A 19,347-nucleotide genomic window follows, 5' to 3' on the forward strand; every position below is an offset into this window, starting at 1 on the left:
TAAGCTGGGATTAAGTTTGGCTCCATTAATTTTAAGAGATTTTATACCAGTAGATTCCTTCTTCAAAAAAGTTTCAAGAAATGCTTGTTTTTCCCCTAGATTTTAAAATTATATTGTATTTTAAATTTTAACAATGAAAGTTTAAAAACAAGGATTTCTATAAATTCTTTTGACATATTGGTTTGTTTGATATAACTGAAGTTTTTGAGTATAACGCCTAATTTTTGACATTCAAGGAATTTGTGTATGTAAATTCATATTTATAGTGAATATTCAACGATATTCAGTCACACATATGAGTACAAAACTCAGGCGTGCTGAAAGCACAGTTTTAACATTTCAAAGTGCAATAAAGAAGGATATACTGTTAAAAACACATGCACTTGAAATATGAGGCGAAACAATAAAGCTAGTTGCAACATTTTATAAATCAGAAATTGTAATCAGCTTTTAATAGAAAAATAAAATATTTTATTGTGTAGTACATATATGATTTATTAAAAAGTACATTGTCGTTACAATTCTGATTTTCCCCTGTTTCTACTAAAATTCGGTAATATACTTTAACAACGAGTAGTTCTCTCTCTCTCTCTTTTTTTTAATTAATGTGATACGTTGCATAGTGATGAGATTATGAAATCCACAGTTTTTTCCAAATAGGATTTAATATATCTCATTAAAGCTCTTTTTACTGCATTTCGTGCATTTTTTTCACTCGTAATTCTTGTACAAACATCTTTACTTTGGTAAAAACGGTAAGCACAAAATTTATGAACTTAATTTTTTGTAAAAATAAATTAAAATTAAATTAATTAAATAAGATTGATAGTACGTGATACTTTGAAATAAATAAGGTAAAATTAAACAAGATCTGACATTTTTTTTTTTTTTTAAATTAATGAACATTTTCAGGCAGTGATTTTCCAAACTATAATAATATTCAAAACGATCATATTTATTTGATTATATGAGCATTAAATTATTATCATTAAAGTGGATTAGTTATTTTAATAATTCATAAAATTCGGAGCATAAAATTTTCTGAGCGTAATAAAGGGGGAAAAAAAGATAAAATAAAATCTAGAAGCACTCAAATTTTATATTACGCCCAAAGGGAACCTTTTTTTATAGTTTTGTGTGTTACCTATATATTTATTGAGTATCATGCTCTTCGACCATACATACATTTGAAATCACATACATTTGAAAACAGCATATCTTTAGAATTTCCGCGCTGGAGATAAAATTGTTATTTTCCGTACAGTGTTTGCTCTGAACTCGTTGAGTTTGTTAATCAAGAATTCGTTAAAGTCTTACAAAATATGAAATAGACTGAAACAAATTCGAAATTCAGGCGTCCAGATGCCCATGTTCGGGTGGAGGATTACATTATTCAAAATTTGATGGCTCTAGATACTGTTGTTTTTGTCACAGTGCGAGAAACATACATGTATTCATGCAGATCCTTCATTATTTAATTTCTTTACATATAATACAGGGCGATAATATTTGGTAACAACAATTTGCAAGGAGACACGGACATTTATAGTAAAACAGCACAAAATGTCGCTTCGAAACTAACAGCCTTTCTAGGCTACCACCGCTTTGGGCTAATAAATTAAATTAACAGTAAATAAAAAAAATCTTATGCAGAACTAAAAATAAATTAAAAAAAAGTAATTACTATAAAATACAAGCAAAATTAATTATTACGGTTAAATACAATTTTAATATTAGAATTAAATGTATAAAAATTTTTAAGGAGTCAAAGGTGTTTATCACTATGATGTATTATGAAATATAATTGAAATAAAATTCCTGTTGTTACAAATTTCCTTACGGCATAGGAAAAGCTAAAAAAATATCCAGCCCTGAAAGCATGCAATAGCTTCATAATTATTTGGAACATTAATTATGCTTGACAAATATGCTAAATTTTTAAAAATCAATCTCAATTTCAAAAATAAAAATATGTAGAAATTCTTATTTGTGAAATGAGGCGCTACAACCAGATTTTTCTTGACAATTATACACGCTGCAATAGGCAACCAATGTTAAATTTCTGCAAGTCGTCCCTACTCCTCCGGATGTGATCAAGGTGACAGCCAGCAACGCCTCAGAAGAAGGAGAAAAGCCGTTTGGGTTAGTCTATTTCTTACAAAGTCCATATATACAACAAACATAATCCATGTAAATGCATTTCACATGTGCTAACTCATAAATAATTTTCCAGACACTTTAGCATAGAAAATGATCACTCAGCAGTGCATGTTGTAGTTTGTAATGTTATTTAGATTTCCAGAAATTTTAAAAATTTGTTTTAAATTTCTTTATTGCAGGCCTCTAAATTTTCTATTGCAGATAAACTGTTTTGCTCTTGATGCAATTTTTTTGTGAAAGTTAGTTTGCTGCAGAGAGATCTATGAATTTTGACTATAAAATCCTACTTGGCAACATGAAATTTGCTGATGTGATTTTTATTCTTAAGAATTGTTCCAATTGTTGAACAATTCATATTATTCAAATGTATAACATTCACCATTTCCTCACCATTTTCAAGTCTTTTTATTATAACATCTTTTGTTTCTAACTTGTAACGTTTTTTGCACTGTCGTAATCAGCATTCGATTTCCTCTTTCCACCAACCATTTTTAATATATATTTTTTTTTCGACTCCAAACAAGTTTCACTGTTTGAGAACAGGCTTGTTCATACCTGCAAAAGTTCATGAAGGGGGGAGTGTTGGTATATATTACACAAATTTGTAAATAATATTGTGTAATTTTTTTTTTTTCAGAGACAAACATGTTTAATAAAATTAAAATTTAACTGTATGTTTTCAGTTTCATTGATTGAAATTTATTTTACATGTACATGTGTGTAATATGAATGGTTTTTTTAATATTTTTTTGTACCTTCTAGGGTTTAAAAATAACCTGTGCTGCCATTCTGTCCAAGTTAAAATTTAGTCAAGTCGTATTTTCCACTGTAGGAGAAGTCATGTATAACAATGGAATTAAAATTATTATTTTTCTTAATATGTTGTGATTATTATGTGTTTAGTTTATAGAACATTTTGACTTTCTAATGATTACTTGTTAGTTTATGGACATTATTTGCTGTATTAAGTTTTAATTAGCTATATATGATGTTCATTTATGTTCTGTCCATAATCTTTTGAGGGTGTTTTGATAATAAAAATATTCAAGACTAAATTTTCTGAATGATAATGGTAATGCTTTAATTCAGAAGTTTTGTACGAGATTTGTTTTGAAATACCACTGTGTGCTAGATATATGTGTTGAAACATGATTATTAATTCTGCATTTTCTCTTGTGTAAGAATATTATAAATGAATTGAAGTGTATACCAAATAGCTAGAGGGGATTTAACTTATCTGAATACCTGTTCTCAGAATTATTTTAATTTTTAAATTTTGTTTGTTTTAAATTTCTTTATTGTAGGCCTCTAAAGTTTCTATTGCAGATAAACTGTTTTGAAATTTTCTGAATGATAATGGTAATGCTTTAATTCAGAAGTGTTTTACCAGATTTGCTTTGAAATACCACTGTGTGCTAGATATATGTGTTGAGTCATAATTATTAATTCTGCATTTTCTCTTGTGTAAGAATATTATAAATGAATTGAAGTGTATACCAAATAGCTAGAGGGGATTTAACTTATCTGAATACCTGTTCTCAGAACTATTTTAATTTTTAAATTTTGTTTGTTTTAAATTTCTTTATTGCAGGCCTCTAAAGTTTCTATTGCAGATAAACTGTTTTGCTCTTGATGCAATTTTTTACCAATGTGTGTGTGTGTGTGGGGGGGGAAGAAATTCATTAATTTCTGGCAAAAGATGTTCTTTTGTTATACTTGTGTTTTAAGCCTATTAATTTGCATTAAAAATTATTTTAAATGCTGATGCAATAGCTAACCATTGAAATTTAAATCTCTGATTTAATGAGGAAATCTTTATGTGGTCTTTATCCCTTGAAGAGTTGTATTTATAAGTGATAAATAGCAGTTCTTTCTTGAAATAACAGTTTATGAAATCTAATGCTTGCTTTGTAATTTAATGGTCAACCATAAGTAGTCTTGCACTTAAAATGACTTGTATTTATGGTGGTCAAAAACTAAGATTAAAAATACTCTTACTTTACTGGCAGTATGTACATGCATGCATTATATTTGTACATGCAACATAGCTAAACTATTAAAATGTCATTGCACCTACAAAATGTGCTGTATGAGCTTTGATGATTTTATTTTTTATTATTTGCTTGTTGTAGTAAGTTACAGAATATTCTGGAGACGAAAAATACCTGTGAAAAGGCGTGATGCAGTTATATTATACCTCGAGCTTCTACTACTTATCACAGCAAGCAAACAACAAAAAAATAGACATTAACAAATATCAGAGTATTTTGCAGGAGTATCAAGAATAAGTACAGTACAAAGTCCGTTATACAGACATTGAGCATCCGGAATGATCTAAAATCTGGACCTCAAAGCCACCAACAACCTTTTTTTTGGTATGCTTTATGCATGTGCATTTTATTCCCCCCTGCTCATAATAAAACATGTGGTGAGTCCTGATTCTTAATTTCACTTCGGCATTAAATAAAATACCTCGTTATTGAAGAAACAATTATTTTAGAATAAATTTATATGATCGATAATTTGGCTCCATTACTGCGTGTCTGCTTGACATACACCTCAAACTGAAACATTCTACATAGATAACATCGTTGATTTTATATGTAGTAATATTTTATATCCCTGATGCCAATCTGGCGAATCATTATTTATTATATTTTGCTTTCATCACCACATGTTTATCAATGCGTGACAACTTGAGTAATGAGTCGTATAGCAATGGCTAAACAATTTTTTTATGTTAGTAATTGAATAATAAAGAGAATGGTGACTGGTTATGTTAACATTACGCTTGGCGATGATTACAGATTTAAGATAAATGCGCTAAGAAATGATGACAAGGAAAAATTTAACAAAATTTTCTTTCCATGCACTAAAAATATATTTTCTTAATGATACTCATAGGCCAAAAGATTACATTTAGTGCTATTTGAATTAAGAATAACTGATTTGTTATTCACATAAACCCAGAACCAGCGCCAGGCCTCGTATGGCCGCACAGGCGGCAGAATAATAGGACCCACAGAGACTGCACCAGGCAATAAGATATCTAGCGCCTGCCCACAATAAGCTTTAACTATATGTGGGAATTTATTTATTCAGGATTCAGACTTAAGCATGTACAGGAAATAGACATAAGTATAATAAATAACTAATACAGTTCAAGCTTAATATTCTCAGTGGGCAATAGAAGCAAGATAAAATTTAGCGGAACAATTTGTTTTTAGTCACTTATCTCATGATACATAGCCAAATAAGTATAGTGAACAAGATAGCTAAATTTTATGATGATAGTTGCAAATTTTAAAGAATTTCGCATATCACAAACCAAAGGTGAAATTTTCCAATTAATGGATTTTGTAAAGAAATGTGGAAAAGCAGTAATAAATGAAGCTGATATAAAAGAAGGTTTTCATTGTGATGACAATGCTCCCTCAATCATCATCAAGTAATGGATGGCAAAATCTGTAGTATGGTTCTAGATACCGAATATACCGCTACCGATAGTGAAGAAAGTGACAGAGGTTACTGAAAATGAAAAAAATTTTGATTGACAAGTTAGTTGGAATTATCCACACAGCAAGTACAGGACTTTAACAATGTAACTGAACACGAAATTATGTCTGTCTACAGAATTAAAGAGAAAGTACTGAAAATGAAACAATTTAAGCAACTTAATTGAAAGAAATATTTAACAAAGTAGACAAATAAATATTAAGCTTTTTTTTTTTTTTTTTTTTTGTAAATTTTGATATCCTTTAGATCATAAATGTTCATTATTTCATAAATTATGATTTCATATTTTCTATTTTATAATTTCTACATGAAATTTGACTAGATAAACTGATGATCTAATATCCGGGAAAATCCGGAATCAGTGAAGTCCCAACGAGTCTGGATCTCGAACTTTGTACTGTAATTAAGGGCTGCTAAGACCACTTATAATGTTCATCTATGGTATTTTCTCATCTTTGTCTTTTGCACATTAATGTGCATATGTTGGGGAAATAGCTGATAGAAATATATTGTCACAGTCAACCATTTCAATGATAGTAAAATAAATTAAACAGTTAAAAATGCAATAAATGTAAAATGCAGAACTCTGACCACAAAAAGACCTCCTATCCCCCAAGAAAATGTAATTGTGTTGATAGATAATCATATTAATAAGAATATTCCTCTGAATTTGTTAACTGTACAAATGAAAGTATACAGACTATTTTATACTCATCAAGAAAAAAATAAATTCTAGGATCAAATATGCAACACTAAGTTTAATTTTATCAGTTTGTAGAGACATTAAATTATTTTGAGGCCAGAGAGATGAAAAATTAGCAACGCCTTCGCCTGGAATCGAACCACGGACCTCTGAAATACTGGCTCAGTGTGAGAAATACTCCTCCTTGTAAAGGGCAACTGGGCTTTTTAGGGGACCCAATCGCCAAATCCTGTGTGTGGAGAGACATCATCCACAACCCTTTTAGTTCGGGTGCCACTGTAGAGACATTAGGATTTTTTGGAAGCAAGAGAGATAAAAAATTAGCAACCGCCTTTGCCGGGAATCGAACCATGCACCTCTGAAATACCGGCTTAGTGTGCTGAACCACTACACCACAAAGGCAGGCTAGGAAGGCGGGAAAAATACCTTATAAGTTTAAAGGTGATATATTTACAAAATGTAGGCATTACAGAAGAACGTTCTGTTCCAGTTCTGAAGTTATTAGTTATGATTTTGAAGCTGCTGAAAATTTCAAGGAAACTACAAAGAAATGGTTGATTGAAGGTTGTTTGCCAAAATAGATATATAAGATAGATGAAACCAGAATATTTTGGAAGAGAATGCCAGAATGAATTTTAGATTTGTAATTAAATTGCTTACATATGTTTTCACTTATTCTTGATATACATCTACAAAGAAGCTGCATTGGTCCTTGGTTTTAAACCATTTAAAGGTAGGATTTTACTTTTCTTGCAGAAATTGTACTGGTTTTAAATGAAAATAGTTTTTTTATTTAATATTTGACAGAACTCCAAAACTTGAAAAATATTATCACAAGGTATTACTGGTTTATTACGCTTGGGGATTGGATCTAAAACTCCTTTATTACAGATGCCTTATTATCTTAAAAAAATATGCTTTTCAAAATTCTTTTGTTGTTTGATGATACTGCAAGAATTCAGTTCCTATCAGTGATTTAAAAGAAATATAAATTGATTTATCTGAAGCATTCTCTAAATTAAACCAAGTAATTCAGCTCGAAAATATGGATGAAAACTTTGATTGTTTTGCCAAAATTAAAAGGCAAATTTGATAAGTAAGCAGAAGGTTCTGCAGAATATATAAAAGAAAAAAATATCAACATTAATGAATTTTCTAATTAAAGAAACTACTGCTGATTGCAAATAATTATGCAAATGCATAACAGTTACCCATCTTTTATTTTTAATTAAAGGCACTCTTTATATGTTTTTATTCGTATTAATTAATTTAAAGGCAGAGTATATGTCTTTTGTAAAATATTGAGTCATCTGGGATGTTTGTGTTTTTTAAAATTGAAGTATGTTTTCTTCTAATTATTTTGTTACTGCTGATAAGGAGTGCCCGTGCTTGAAGCGATGTTTAAATACAGTCTTTTCTGCTATGTTGCACAATTCCAGCAGTGTGTTGTAGCATATATATATATATATATATATATGCTGAAGATATATATATATATATATATATGCTGAAGAGATGAAAGCATACATATACAGTCAAAAGTCTTTAATCCGAACTCGTCGGGACTTCGGCGATTCCGGATTATCGGTTTTTCCGAGAATCGTGTTTTTCTCAAAAAAAAAAAAAAAAAAAAAAATTTTTTTTGTCGTAACAATTTGTATTTAAAAGACTAGCAGCGGTCGATGAGATATATCACATTTATTTTCGTTACGATTCCGCTTAGATGATCTTTTGAGAGGCTCCTTTTCATTATCAAATGAACTTCTAGCAATCGCAAGTCTTTGTTCCCCATCCACTTCTGATTTTAATATAGATCATCAGTTTAAATCTGGTAAGATGGCATGCAGAAATTATAAAATTAAAAATATGAAACTGTAATTTATGAAATAAAGAACAATTATGATCTAAAGGGTATCAAAATTTACAAAAAAAAAAAAAAAAAAAAAAAAAAAAGAGCTTAATATTTATTTGTCTACTTTATTCAACATTTCTTTCAACGCGCGCATGCGTAAAGCGTACATTACGCATAGTCAAAATTAGAAAATAGCAACCAGAAAACTATTTGATGTCTATTCGTGATATTTATTTAATTTGATTTAAATCATATCAAAGACAGAGTACATCAAGATGAAATACTACATTTAGTAAAGAATTATAAGCCGAATAAAATAAAAACATCTGCCCTGAAGATAAGGATAGTGCTGACAGATCAACTTCCAGTTCATTGTGCGCCGCGACGTTCCCATCCCCCACAGAGTAGCGTGAAATTGAGAAACAGATTTCGGAATGGTTAGAGAAATAAAATATATGCCTTTATCCATATTTTGCAGCAATTTCATATTTTGTTTGATGGACATCGAAACATGCTTTCGCTTTGTAGATCCTTTGGCAGCTCCAGCATCGGAAATTCTATTTCACATAATCGAAAGTTCAAGCTTACTTTTATAAAATTGCTCTAACATTCTGAAAAAAAAAAAAAAAAAAAAAAAAAAAAGCCAAATCCAATGTGAAGGTTAAGGAACAACACAATCTGCAGCATTAACTGAAATAGATAATTAGGTAATTTTAGCTTAGCTTATACCGTCCGTTATACGTATTATGTGCATGCATAAAGGTACAGTACACTCCTGATTATCAGCGGAATTGGGTGGCACGGCTGCCGAGGATAACAAAAATCGCGGATAATCCGAAAAAAGCTAAAAACAGGTATTGCAAAAGAGAAAACAGTCATTCCAACTTTGAAAAATCATTTTATGTAAAATAAAACGTAAAATAAACAGCAGGAAATGTTTAACTAACGCTTAATATTTTAGCATATCGCTCAAAACTAACCCAAAATGCATTTTGCTAATGAAAACGGAAAAGTGCTTTGTAATTACACGAGAGGCGTCAAGGATACACAGAAAAATTAATACATATGTACTGTTTTAATACTGTAATGTATTATGTAATTACAAAAGCATAACTGTAAAACTTCACCTTTTTGGAGAAATCAGTCATTTGTGTTTGCTTCTTGCTTTGGAAGCATTTTCTCTTGATCCAAGTTTGCATTTTTCGTAACATAAGTTTCTCGGCCAACTCCGCGTCGTCTTGTTCTCCCAAATAGCTCAGCGGTCTGTCGACTTGTTGCAGAGCCACTTCATGAGTCTTCCGCATCTGCACAATGGGCTCTTCTTCGCTTTCACTTCGCTCTCCTTCATTCTCGATCTCTCCCCTTGCTTTCTGCACAATTTCGTTATCTGTCAAGCGTTCGAAGCCAGGTTCGTTGACGTCACACTCCAACCACTCGTTAATGTTTTCAGCATCGACGTTCTCACCACCCGGAACTGTTTTCACCTTATCGGCAAGAGTTGTCGTGGGCATGTCTACATCTTCATTCTCTTCTTCACAACTCAAAGGGGTTAGGTTGTTGTTGGCTTCAACATTAGGCGTGAGTTTTCTCCATGATTGTATGAGGGTTGACGGTTTCCCTGAGTCCCATGCAGATGCAGTCCAAGATTGTGTAGTGTTTCCAAAACTCTTTCAGATCATAACCTTCTTCAATTTTGGTCATTAGCAGCTTGGTTCCATATGTTCTCTTCATTGTTGCAATGACTCCTTGGTCCATGGGTTGGATTAGCGCAGTAACGTTTGGGAGGAGAAACTTTGCAAAAATTTGTCCATTAGAAGACTTTAGCACGTTTGTTGCTGGGTTAGAAGGTGCATTGTCGATCAGTAGCACAGCTTTTTCGATTTAAGATGTTTATGCACTTGAAGAACAAAGATTTTTTGGAACCATTCTTGAAAAATGTTTCAGTTCATCCATACTTTTTTTTTTGTTTAAAGTAATCAACGGGCAAATTTTCTATCTTTCAACGGGCCTTTGTAAAATCTCGTTTTTTTTTACTTTTCAATAACAACAAGTCTAAGTTTATATTCACCGGTAGTGTTACTGCAAGACATGATAGTGATCCTTTCCTTACTGCTTTTATGACCCGCCGCTTTACTTTCACTTTCAAATGCTAAAATGCGAGTGAGAAGACATTTCCACAAAAGTCCCGATTCGTCGGAATTGTAAATTTGTTCAAAAGATATCTCTTCATTTAAAACAAATTCTTCAAATTCATGGTGGAAATTGTCGGTTTCTTGTTGGTTACCACTGAGTTTCTCCCCATGAAGTCCAATTTCTCGAATTCCAAGATTAAGATGAGAGAGGGCAGTGGAGCGGACACTGCAAGGGTGAGTAAGAAATCAGTTACTATCAGAGGGGAAGGTTCTGAGAAGGCATGGAATATTTTTGCTATAAATGAGCACGATGTTAGCAAATTTAACATTTTGCTCAGTTTTGTGAATTTGTGAACATTTTTATTTTCTTTGCTTTATGCTTGGGGGAGGAAAAAAAAACCACTTTGTGTGGTAGGCGCGGATAATCAGCCCGCAAATAATCGGGAGTCTACTGTATTACGCGCATGTGTAAAATCATATTCGCATGCGTGAATGCATTATGCGTTGGCGCATGCGCAGAAAGTTTTTAGCTTTGAGGTCCAGATTATAGATCATTCCGGATTATGGGCGTCTGAATTAACGACATTTGACTGATATATATATATATATATATATTCAGAAGAATGGTAATAATTGAAAATTTATTATCTCCAGTAATACATTTTTGTGATATGTTCTTTTACTTTAAAAAAGTAAAGAATAATAATCAGATTGCTCATGAAATTTGTGTTGTATATGTACAAAGGACTGTTTCTGATGATAGAATTTGAAGGTAGTTTGAGAATTTTAAAGTATGACAGTTTCAGCTTTGAAGATAATACCCACCTGGCTGACCATCCTTTGTAAACAAGTACTATTAAAAAAAGCTATTGCTGAAAATTCATGTTGTTCTTAGAGCTATCAAACAGTCTAAATATTCCAATCAGTACAGTGCATGATCAGTTGAAGAAATTTGGGTGTGCAGGCTTCTACGATGTATGGGTACCCCATAACATTAACAGAGCAGGAAATGTTTGCTTGAGTTCCGGCATAGGAGAGAGTTTGCTAGAGTTCTGGTGTAGGAGAGAGTTTGCTAGAGTTTCGGTATTATTTGCTGGGGAGGGGGGGGGAAGCTCCTTTTTTGAAATGGCTCATTACTGGAGATAATAAGTGATTACTATACATGGCCATGGGATAAACCAAAAAACCTTCTTTAGTAACATCAAAATGACTATAGTACCTGCCATTTATTAAAATTGCTTCTGTTTCAAATGAATTTGAGTTTATTAAGTGGCTGAATTTAATAGATGGTGATCTGTATACTGCAAAGTTTTTAGTTTGCTACCCCGTTTCAAAAGAAAATCAGTAGAAATGCTACTTATCATTCATAAGTTCTTGTTACTATGTATGTCACAAGTAAATTCTTGATTCTTTTCAAGCTTTCAGGTGTTCTGCCTTTGTTAATAACCAGTTATGTCTTTTTAATTGTTAAGTGTAGACTGCACATTATTTATGAATTTCGTGTGGCTTGTATTCTTTTAGCAGCTCAAGTAACACGTCTTTTATCCAATTATTAGCTGCTTGATGATCTGCCTTTTTTCTTCCTACCATTACAGCCTGGTATTCTTGTTTTCCATTGTAGATCAAAGGAAAATCAATTATTTTCATTTCTAGATCAGTAGAATTTTTATTTAACACATTTGCAACTGTTGCAATATTTTGAAAATATTAGCATCAACAAATATATTGGAAATGAACAAAGCAATGGGCTAAATTCATAAAAATCAGAAAATCTTAATTTCAAAATTATTTTTAAGGCTAGTTATACTTCTTAGTAACTCAGTAATAGTTTCTCTGTACTCTGAAGCTCATTATTTAGTTTATTCGTTTTGGTTGTTATGTTTCTAAGAAAGTCTAAATTAGGTTTTTCTGAAAGAAGCAGTAAAAATCATTGTAGAACATTTCCCTTGTTAAGCCATTTAATTTCAGAATATAATATTAAACTTCTATACTCGACATAAAGTTCAGCAATCACTACTTTAAACAATCTATTCTGAAATGGTGTGGCAGAAATAGAATTTACAATTTTCAGAACAATTTGCACATATTCTTAGCATAAAACTTTTGTACATAATGCCTGCTGATGTGTGATGCAATAGTAGTGAATATATTTGGAAAAATCAGCATTGTTCTTAAATAAAGTGATAAAAGCAACAGCAGAACCAATCATGGTAGGTGTATTTTATATGGTTTTTAATAGCTTGGTATGTGTCCACTCTGCATGAATTGCCATTAGAGGCTCTTCCCTCATTGAGCAATCGTTGAAGTAGCAATTATAGCAACCTACATTTTGTTTGCGATATTGGTAAACATTGATTGTTGGGTAATGAATGTGCTTTTAAATTCTTTCCCTATACATTTCTTAGGTTGTCCTTAGAAAGCTATTCAGTATCATATATTTTACGAACTGTTGTAAAATGTTGGTTTTCATTGGTAAATGTTCTATGTTGGTTTTTTTCCCTCTAAAGAAACTGCTTAACCACAAATCAAGTAAATATATTTGTTCTTAAAAATTAATGAATAAATATTTCTCTTCCATTCATCATTAAAATTATAATTGTAAGCACATTTTTTTCTTTTCTTTTCTTTTTTTTTTTTTTTTTTTTTGTGTGTGTGGCTCACATGATGACACAATTAGGATAACTACAAAAGAATTCATATTTATTAAGACTAATGATTACCAGAGATGAAGTGAATATTGTTTATACCTGTAAGAAACCACCAAATCAGCTACTTCTCGCACAGTCTCGAAAATTTTGTTCTGTGTTTGCTGGTATGTTTTTCATGTAGATTACAGGAAGCGTCTAATGCTGGTGCTGTAAAATAACTAGACTTTGCATGGCAGAGGTACTCGTATGGATGAGAAAATAAAAATGCAGCATTCAGTTCATTCTGAGGCAAACCACCATGATGTCAATGATGATGTGTGGAATATTGAGAGCAATGTTGCTATGCAATGTCTAGTGTAAAATAACATGACGGTTGTGCCTTTGACTTTGTGGTGTAGTTGGCATTTAACTTGTCCCTCTAGGCATTTGACTTTGCAAAACTGAGAAGGGACCAGATGTGCAATGCAAGCTGCAGGTTAGGCATGTGTTCTCTGGGGGCTTGTTTTTGCAAAGCTTAAGGTAGGACAATTCTGCTCCTCTGAAGTCCTAAACAGTGTTTCAAATATAGGAACCAGAGGATAGGAAAATTTTGGTTAATTTAAGCACCATACCTGAACAATAAAGCTGTTTATCCACAATGTATCAAATGGATGAACTACAAAAGCCTTTGATAGGCATAAGTAGGATGTTTTGGCACTAAAGAATCAGTCTTTGGCAATCTGAGTTTAATAATTGGCAAAGATGAGTGTATTAAAAGGCTGTTTTTCTGTTGATTAGTATTTATTTATTTCGGTTCCGGGAAATTTGAACTTAATAAGCAGCTGAGTTCAATAATCAGCAGCTATTTTACTATGAATTGTTCTCACCAAATCAGATAATTAATCTGGAAAAATACTGTTCCCAAATGGTAGTTTTAAAAGCAAAAATTGAAGCAAAGTGCCGAGAACTGACCAGTCATCAAGGTGTTATCCGTCATGCCGATGTTCTATTCCACATTTCAGTGAATGTTGGACAAACATTTATTGAGTTGATGGGATGTTGATATCGCCTCCATTTTCACCAGAGCTTGCCCCTTCAGAGTTTTATTTCTTCGAGTCACTTCAAAATTCTCTGAATAACCTGGAGTTCACCTATTTGGAGACTGCCCAACAGTATCTTAATAACTTTATGAATAAACTTAATGATGACTTTAAATGAACTAAATTATGAATAAGCGGATAATAAATTTTTTAAATTGAGTATGTCTTTTTAAAAAAAGAATTTCCCAGTTGCAGGAGAAATGGCAAAAAGTCTTTTAATAAAATGGTGCTTATATGATTCAGTGGAAGTATATGGTTTCATTTCTGTTTATCATAAAAAACTACTACTGAACTTTCTGGTTGACCCAATATATATGTATTTCGTATTTATGCTTTTGTATACAATTTTTTATTTATTTAATTTTTTGGGGGTCAAGTAAGTTTACAATTCCTATTACAATGTGAATTTAAATTTTCTACATTTGAATATTGAAATAGTTAACAAAACATCTATTAAATAAAGTTACTATTTGGAGTTCTGTATTTTTATATTGCAGCAATATCCAGTTAAAAATACTCAAGAGTACTAAAATTAAGTAATTTTTCATACTATATAATTATTTAAAATAATGTAGTGTAACTTATACAATCATATAAGTTATTGCATTGAATTAAATGTTAATTTTCCATTACAGAGAGTTCATTTTAATCCGTGTGTGAAAGCTTCATTATTGTTGATGAAATATTTATTTTATATTTTGTAAATTGTATGATAAATTATATATATAAAATGAAATACAGATGAGTCAAAGTTTCTAATATTTTAAATGTTAATTTTTTTAAATCTTTTTATTACAGGAATGAATTACAGTCTAAGGACTTCTTTATGAGACTTGGTATACTTCAGCAACATGCAAAAAATTTTATTTTAATCAGTTAATATTTGGAAGTTGCAGAAAATTTTCTTGCAGTTTCAACAAGCATTTCTTCCTGCTGTATTCACATATTAAGCATTTTTTATGTTTGGATCAACAAGTTTATCAAGAATTAACTGACCAAAAAGATGTTGAATGTCAGCTTCTCTGTTCGATGACTTTTGGAAGAATTTTGGAGATTGAGGTGCACACTTTTTTATGTACATTCAAATTGTGCTAGAATTAATCCCAAGATTTACAAAAAGCCCATTTTTGATGGATTTCAAAATCTTCATGAAGATAAACATGCTGGGGGAAATGAATCCTGTCTACTGAAATGTATTTTAGTCTTAATGATACTAATAATAAGCAAAATATGAAGTATGAAACAGAAAATCCTAAACAAATTCATTATTGACCTCTGTATACACCAAGCAGATGTATGATATAACTGCCATAATGTCATACCATACTTTAAGGCAGTGTATAAAATGACATGACCTACTGAATGTAATAAACAGATTTTGGAATGACCGTCTTGTATTCAGTACTTACTTTTATGTCTGAGTATAAACCTTGCTTTTTCAAAGAGTTAAAAAGAAAGGAGGATTACAGAGGACCGCTTTTTGAGATCCCATTTGGCCCAATGTGGAATAATAGGCTTTCAGTAAGACAGAACCATAATACAAAATCCCTAGTTTTGCGATTTAAATTAAAGTCTTCAATATACTTAAATCTGTCTACAATCAATTTTTTTAGAGCTACATTAAAAGAGAAGTCTACATTAATCAACCAGATATTAAAAACATTTAAAAGGGATTATCAAAGAAAGGATGAACAACTCATCTGTAGTTTTGGACAGATCAAGTGGTAGTGCTCTGTCCAGAAAGAAAAGATGGAAGCATCCAATTATGTAAACATTAAGAGGCAAGATTTTCCACAAAGAAAGGGAAGAAACTGAGCAAATTTTTTTTTGGGGGTGTAAAATTCTGAGATGCATTCGGTTTTCAATTTTTTTATGTAATGTAGAATTCAATCTTTAAATTTGAATCATAAACATAATTTTACTGCTGTAGTAGTACAGAAAAGTCAGCTGCTACTTACTAACATAATAAAAATGTATATGCAGATTTTGATATTTTCCTTTTAGAAATTGATTGTTTCGGAAAATTTTATTTCTCTCCATTACTACGTTGTTTAACTAAGTATTAAAAATAAAGAAGGCAAGCATTGTAGCATGTATAAAAAGGCTCTTCATGTTTATTTTTTCTGAAAGGGTTCTGCAAATCATTATTCAGGCAGATTAGTAAAGATAAGAACTATTTTTAAACAGCTAAAATATCAGTTGAAAAATAAAAAAATTATAACAAGAAACTTGCTGTTATAAATTGGTACTTCCATTTTATGGTGGCCTAAGTGCATTTAACACATCTTTGCTTTGGAGAGAAATGAAAGGTTACTAATTTGCATGTTTATCTAAGGTTTATGTCTCTTCAGCCAATGAAAATTTTTCTTAAAATCTAACAGCTCGCTATTATTAAGTATTTATGATGAAGAATTGTTACTATATACTGTTTACTATTTTCAATCTGTCATCAATAGAAAAGGAAAATTATGGAAAATTATGCTTATGGGGATCAATGAAAAAGTGAAACAAAAAACAAAGGTTTATGTCTTTCTATCAGCTAGAGTCATACTAAGTAGAATTCATGTTCAGGCATTGCATTATCTGTGATAATGTGTTTTACACATTATTATCAGAAAGTGTGTATAAAAAATAACATTTTGGTTATATTTATAGATGTTAAGTAAATTGTTTGGAAAATTGCATTAAATAAAAGAAAAAATATAAGTTTATGTTAAATTACTTCTGTATGTATTTGTTTCCAGCAATGTATGAAATGTCGGCATTCTATTGAATAGCTATGCATTTTATAGAATGCCTAGCAATTTAAAGCACAGTGTGAAATATGAGAATCATTATATACTTTCCCTAGGCTTTATGTATAATACCTATATAGTCTTGAGGATGACAAATGTTATTTAAACAAAATGTGTTAAAAGCTCTTCCCCCCTGCTGCCTAGGCATACAAATGTAGATGTACAGTTTAATAGCATGACGTGTAAAGTTTTTCTATTTGATTGAAAGTTTTTTCAACATTCTATTATGTCCTTCTTATCCAGCAGTCAGATGAGCTTCATGAAGTATGTGAAATAACTTAGAGTCTGTGACATAATAATACTGTTGCCTTCTTTAACAGGATAAATAAGCTTATTTTATCCTCTCACAAACATAACATCATAGTGATTCAGCAACCAATAGTCCCAGCATTTCTTCTTAGTAGTCATTTTGGGTATTTTTAAATCATTCATTGACTTCTGATAAGTAGTTTCGGTTAAGAATAAACTGCCATTTTTAGCATGATCTCAAAATTGGACAGTTCATCATCGAATTGTTGTTGCATGTCTGTTGACCATGACTTCTCCAACATAGTATCTTGCTATTCCATTTTCATGCAGAACAGCATAAAATTAATTTTTTGTTGAGCAGATTTAAGTAAAATTCTGTATTTTGGCACTTTCGAAAACAGCGCAAAGTGTAAATGGTAAATTCATCACCTGGTAAATGGTAAATTCATCACCATGTTAAAAGTCACATGGTGTTCAAAGCGAATCAGACATGTATTTAATGATTTACCAGTTTTCATTTGGTATCTAGATTGCTAAGGAAATGTGTGAAGTGTTAGTCATTTCATGCATTGCCAACCAGTTTTTGCATTTTATAGAATACTGGCCTTCATGCATTGTCAACAACATTTGTATTAAATAAATTGTGCTGCATGGGCAGTAAATGAATTACCAAATTTACATTGGTCATCGTTTAGTGAATTTCATTTTTGTGGCTGTTTTATAACATTTGCCAACAAATTAAAATTTTTTAAAACCAAATTGTGCCAGCACCATTTTCTGTCAGCAAACTATGAGAAGGAAATATCAGTAAATATATTTCGATAAAAACGGGCCATCGTAAAATGTAAAATTACACCTCCTCAAGAAGATCTTTGCCATCTGCCATCATAACAAGTTTGGTATGAAATCAGTACCAATTTAATTAATTAAATTTTTATTTTATTTATTTTCCCCTAATTTTACAGTGACAATAAGTATTTTTTATGTAGTTTTGTCTTATTAATTCACTCTTCATTAAGTGCTGTGAAAAGTTTTAAGTATATTAAATATGCTGAGTGTAATGTTTCACTGGTAATAATTAATAAATTGTGTATATATCGTATCACTGTAAATGGTGTGGCAAAAAATTTAGACAGAAAGAACATTTGAAAGGTCATGTTTTCATGGTACATATGAAAAATTAGTTCCAGCTCTTTTGTGCATTTTTATTTAAAATTGTATAAGATTTGTGATGTATTCTACTGTTATTTAGCTCAAAATCACAAACACTATTGCTTATTCTTACACTGTAATGTGCGCATAGAAGTGAGTAGTAGATTGTTATTTTAAACTGAAATAATTTTAAGAGAATAGTTGCTATTGTGATGCTTTCAGTGTTAAAATCTTCTTTACTTTGATACAAGAAAATTACAGTAAAAGCTAAAAGTTACACAGCTACTGATTTTGAAATATGATCTTAATTGAAGGTAACAAGAACTTCTGCTTGCTCTCAAAGATATGTGAAAAGAAACGGAATGATCTATCTTTACGGTATAGCTAATTCCTTTTTAGCATCTCTAGTATGAACTACTTTTGAAAAGGAACAGGAATTTGTATTGTAAATTTGAAGCAATGTTCACATAGTGGTATTACTAATGTTTATAATGGCAACACTGACCTTGTAGCAGTATGATAAATGCTTAATAAATTATTCTGAATATAGTCTCAAACTATAGTCTATTAAAATAGGTAGAAGATGTCAATTTTAAAACCCCTTTTTAGTGTTTAATATTGTAAGAGGGTAATTCTTGTTAAAATCTTTTGAGATGTTTTTTATGTATACATATATATAATTATTATTCATTTCCATGTCTAAAATGTGCACATAACAATATTTGTGAATGAATTTTTTGCTTATGTCAAACTGCATTGGAATTTCATATGATTGATTTGTTATTTTTTATAATGATATTTCTACCTTTTCTCAGGTAGAGATTATGGCAATGTGGATGTATGTCAAGCTTTGTTTATCTCTGACAAGTCATTACCAGGAACTATTCAAAGACATCATTGTTTAATATGCAAATATTCCTCAGAGAAGGTAACTAATTTACGACGACATGTATTAATTCATACAGGTGAAAAGCCGTATCACTGTAAATGGTGTGGCAAAAAATTTAGACAGAAAGAACATTTGAAAGGTCATGTTTTCATGGTACATTCCATGAAATTTA

The 19,347-nt window shown here is 31.0% G+C and overlaps 1 long non-coding RNA gene across 3 annotated transcripts in view; it reads left to right on the forward strand.

Moving 5' to 3' along the window:
- LOC118202436 (uncharacterized) overlaps positions 1-19,347 on the forward strand; it is a 72,590-nt gene that overhangs the window by 43,671 nt on the left and 9,572 nt on the right. For 2 of the 3 annotated variants that reach the window (XR_015039544.1, XR_015039545.1), the window contains exons 3-4: positions 2,923-3,002; positions 14,889-19,214. This is a non-coding gene — a long non-coding RNA (uncharacterized LOC118202436). The remainder of the gene's footprint in view (positions 1-2,922; positions 3,003-14,888; positions 19,215-19,347) is intronic. The other variant, XR_015039546.1, reaches the window with a different exon arrangement.

This window comes from Stegodyphus dumicola, chromosome 2, assembly GCF_044657685.1.
Source record: "Stegodyphus dumicola isolate Sdum_Otavi_A_Nest chromosome 2, ASM4465768v1".
Classification (NCBI taxonomy): Eukaryota; Metazoa; Arthropoda; class Arachnida; order Araneae; family Eresidae; genus Stegodyphus; species Stegodyphus dumicola.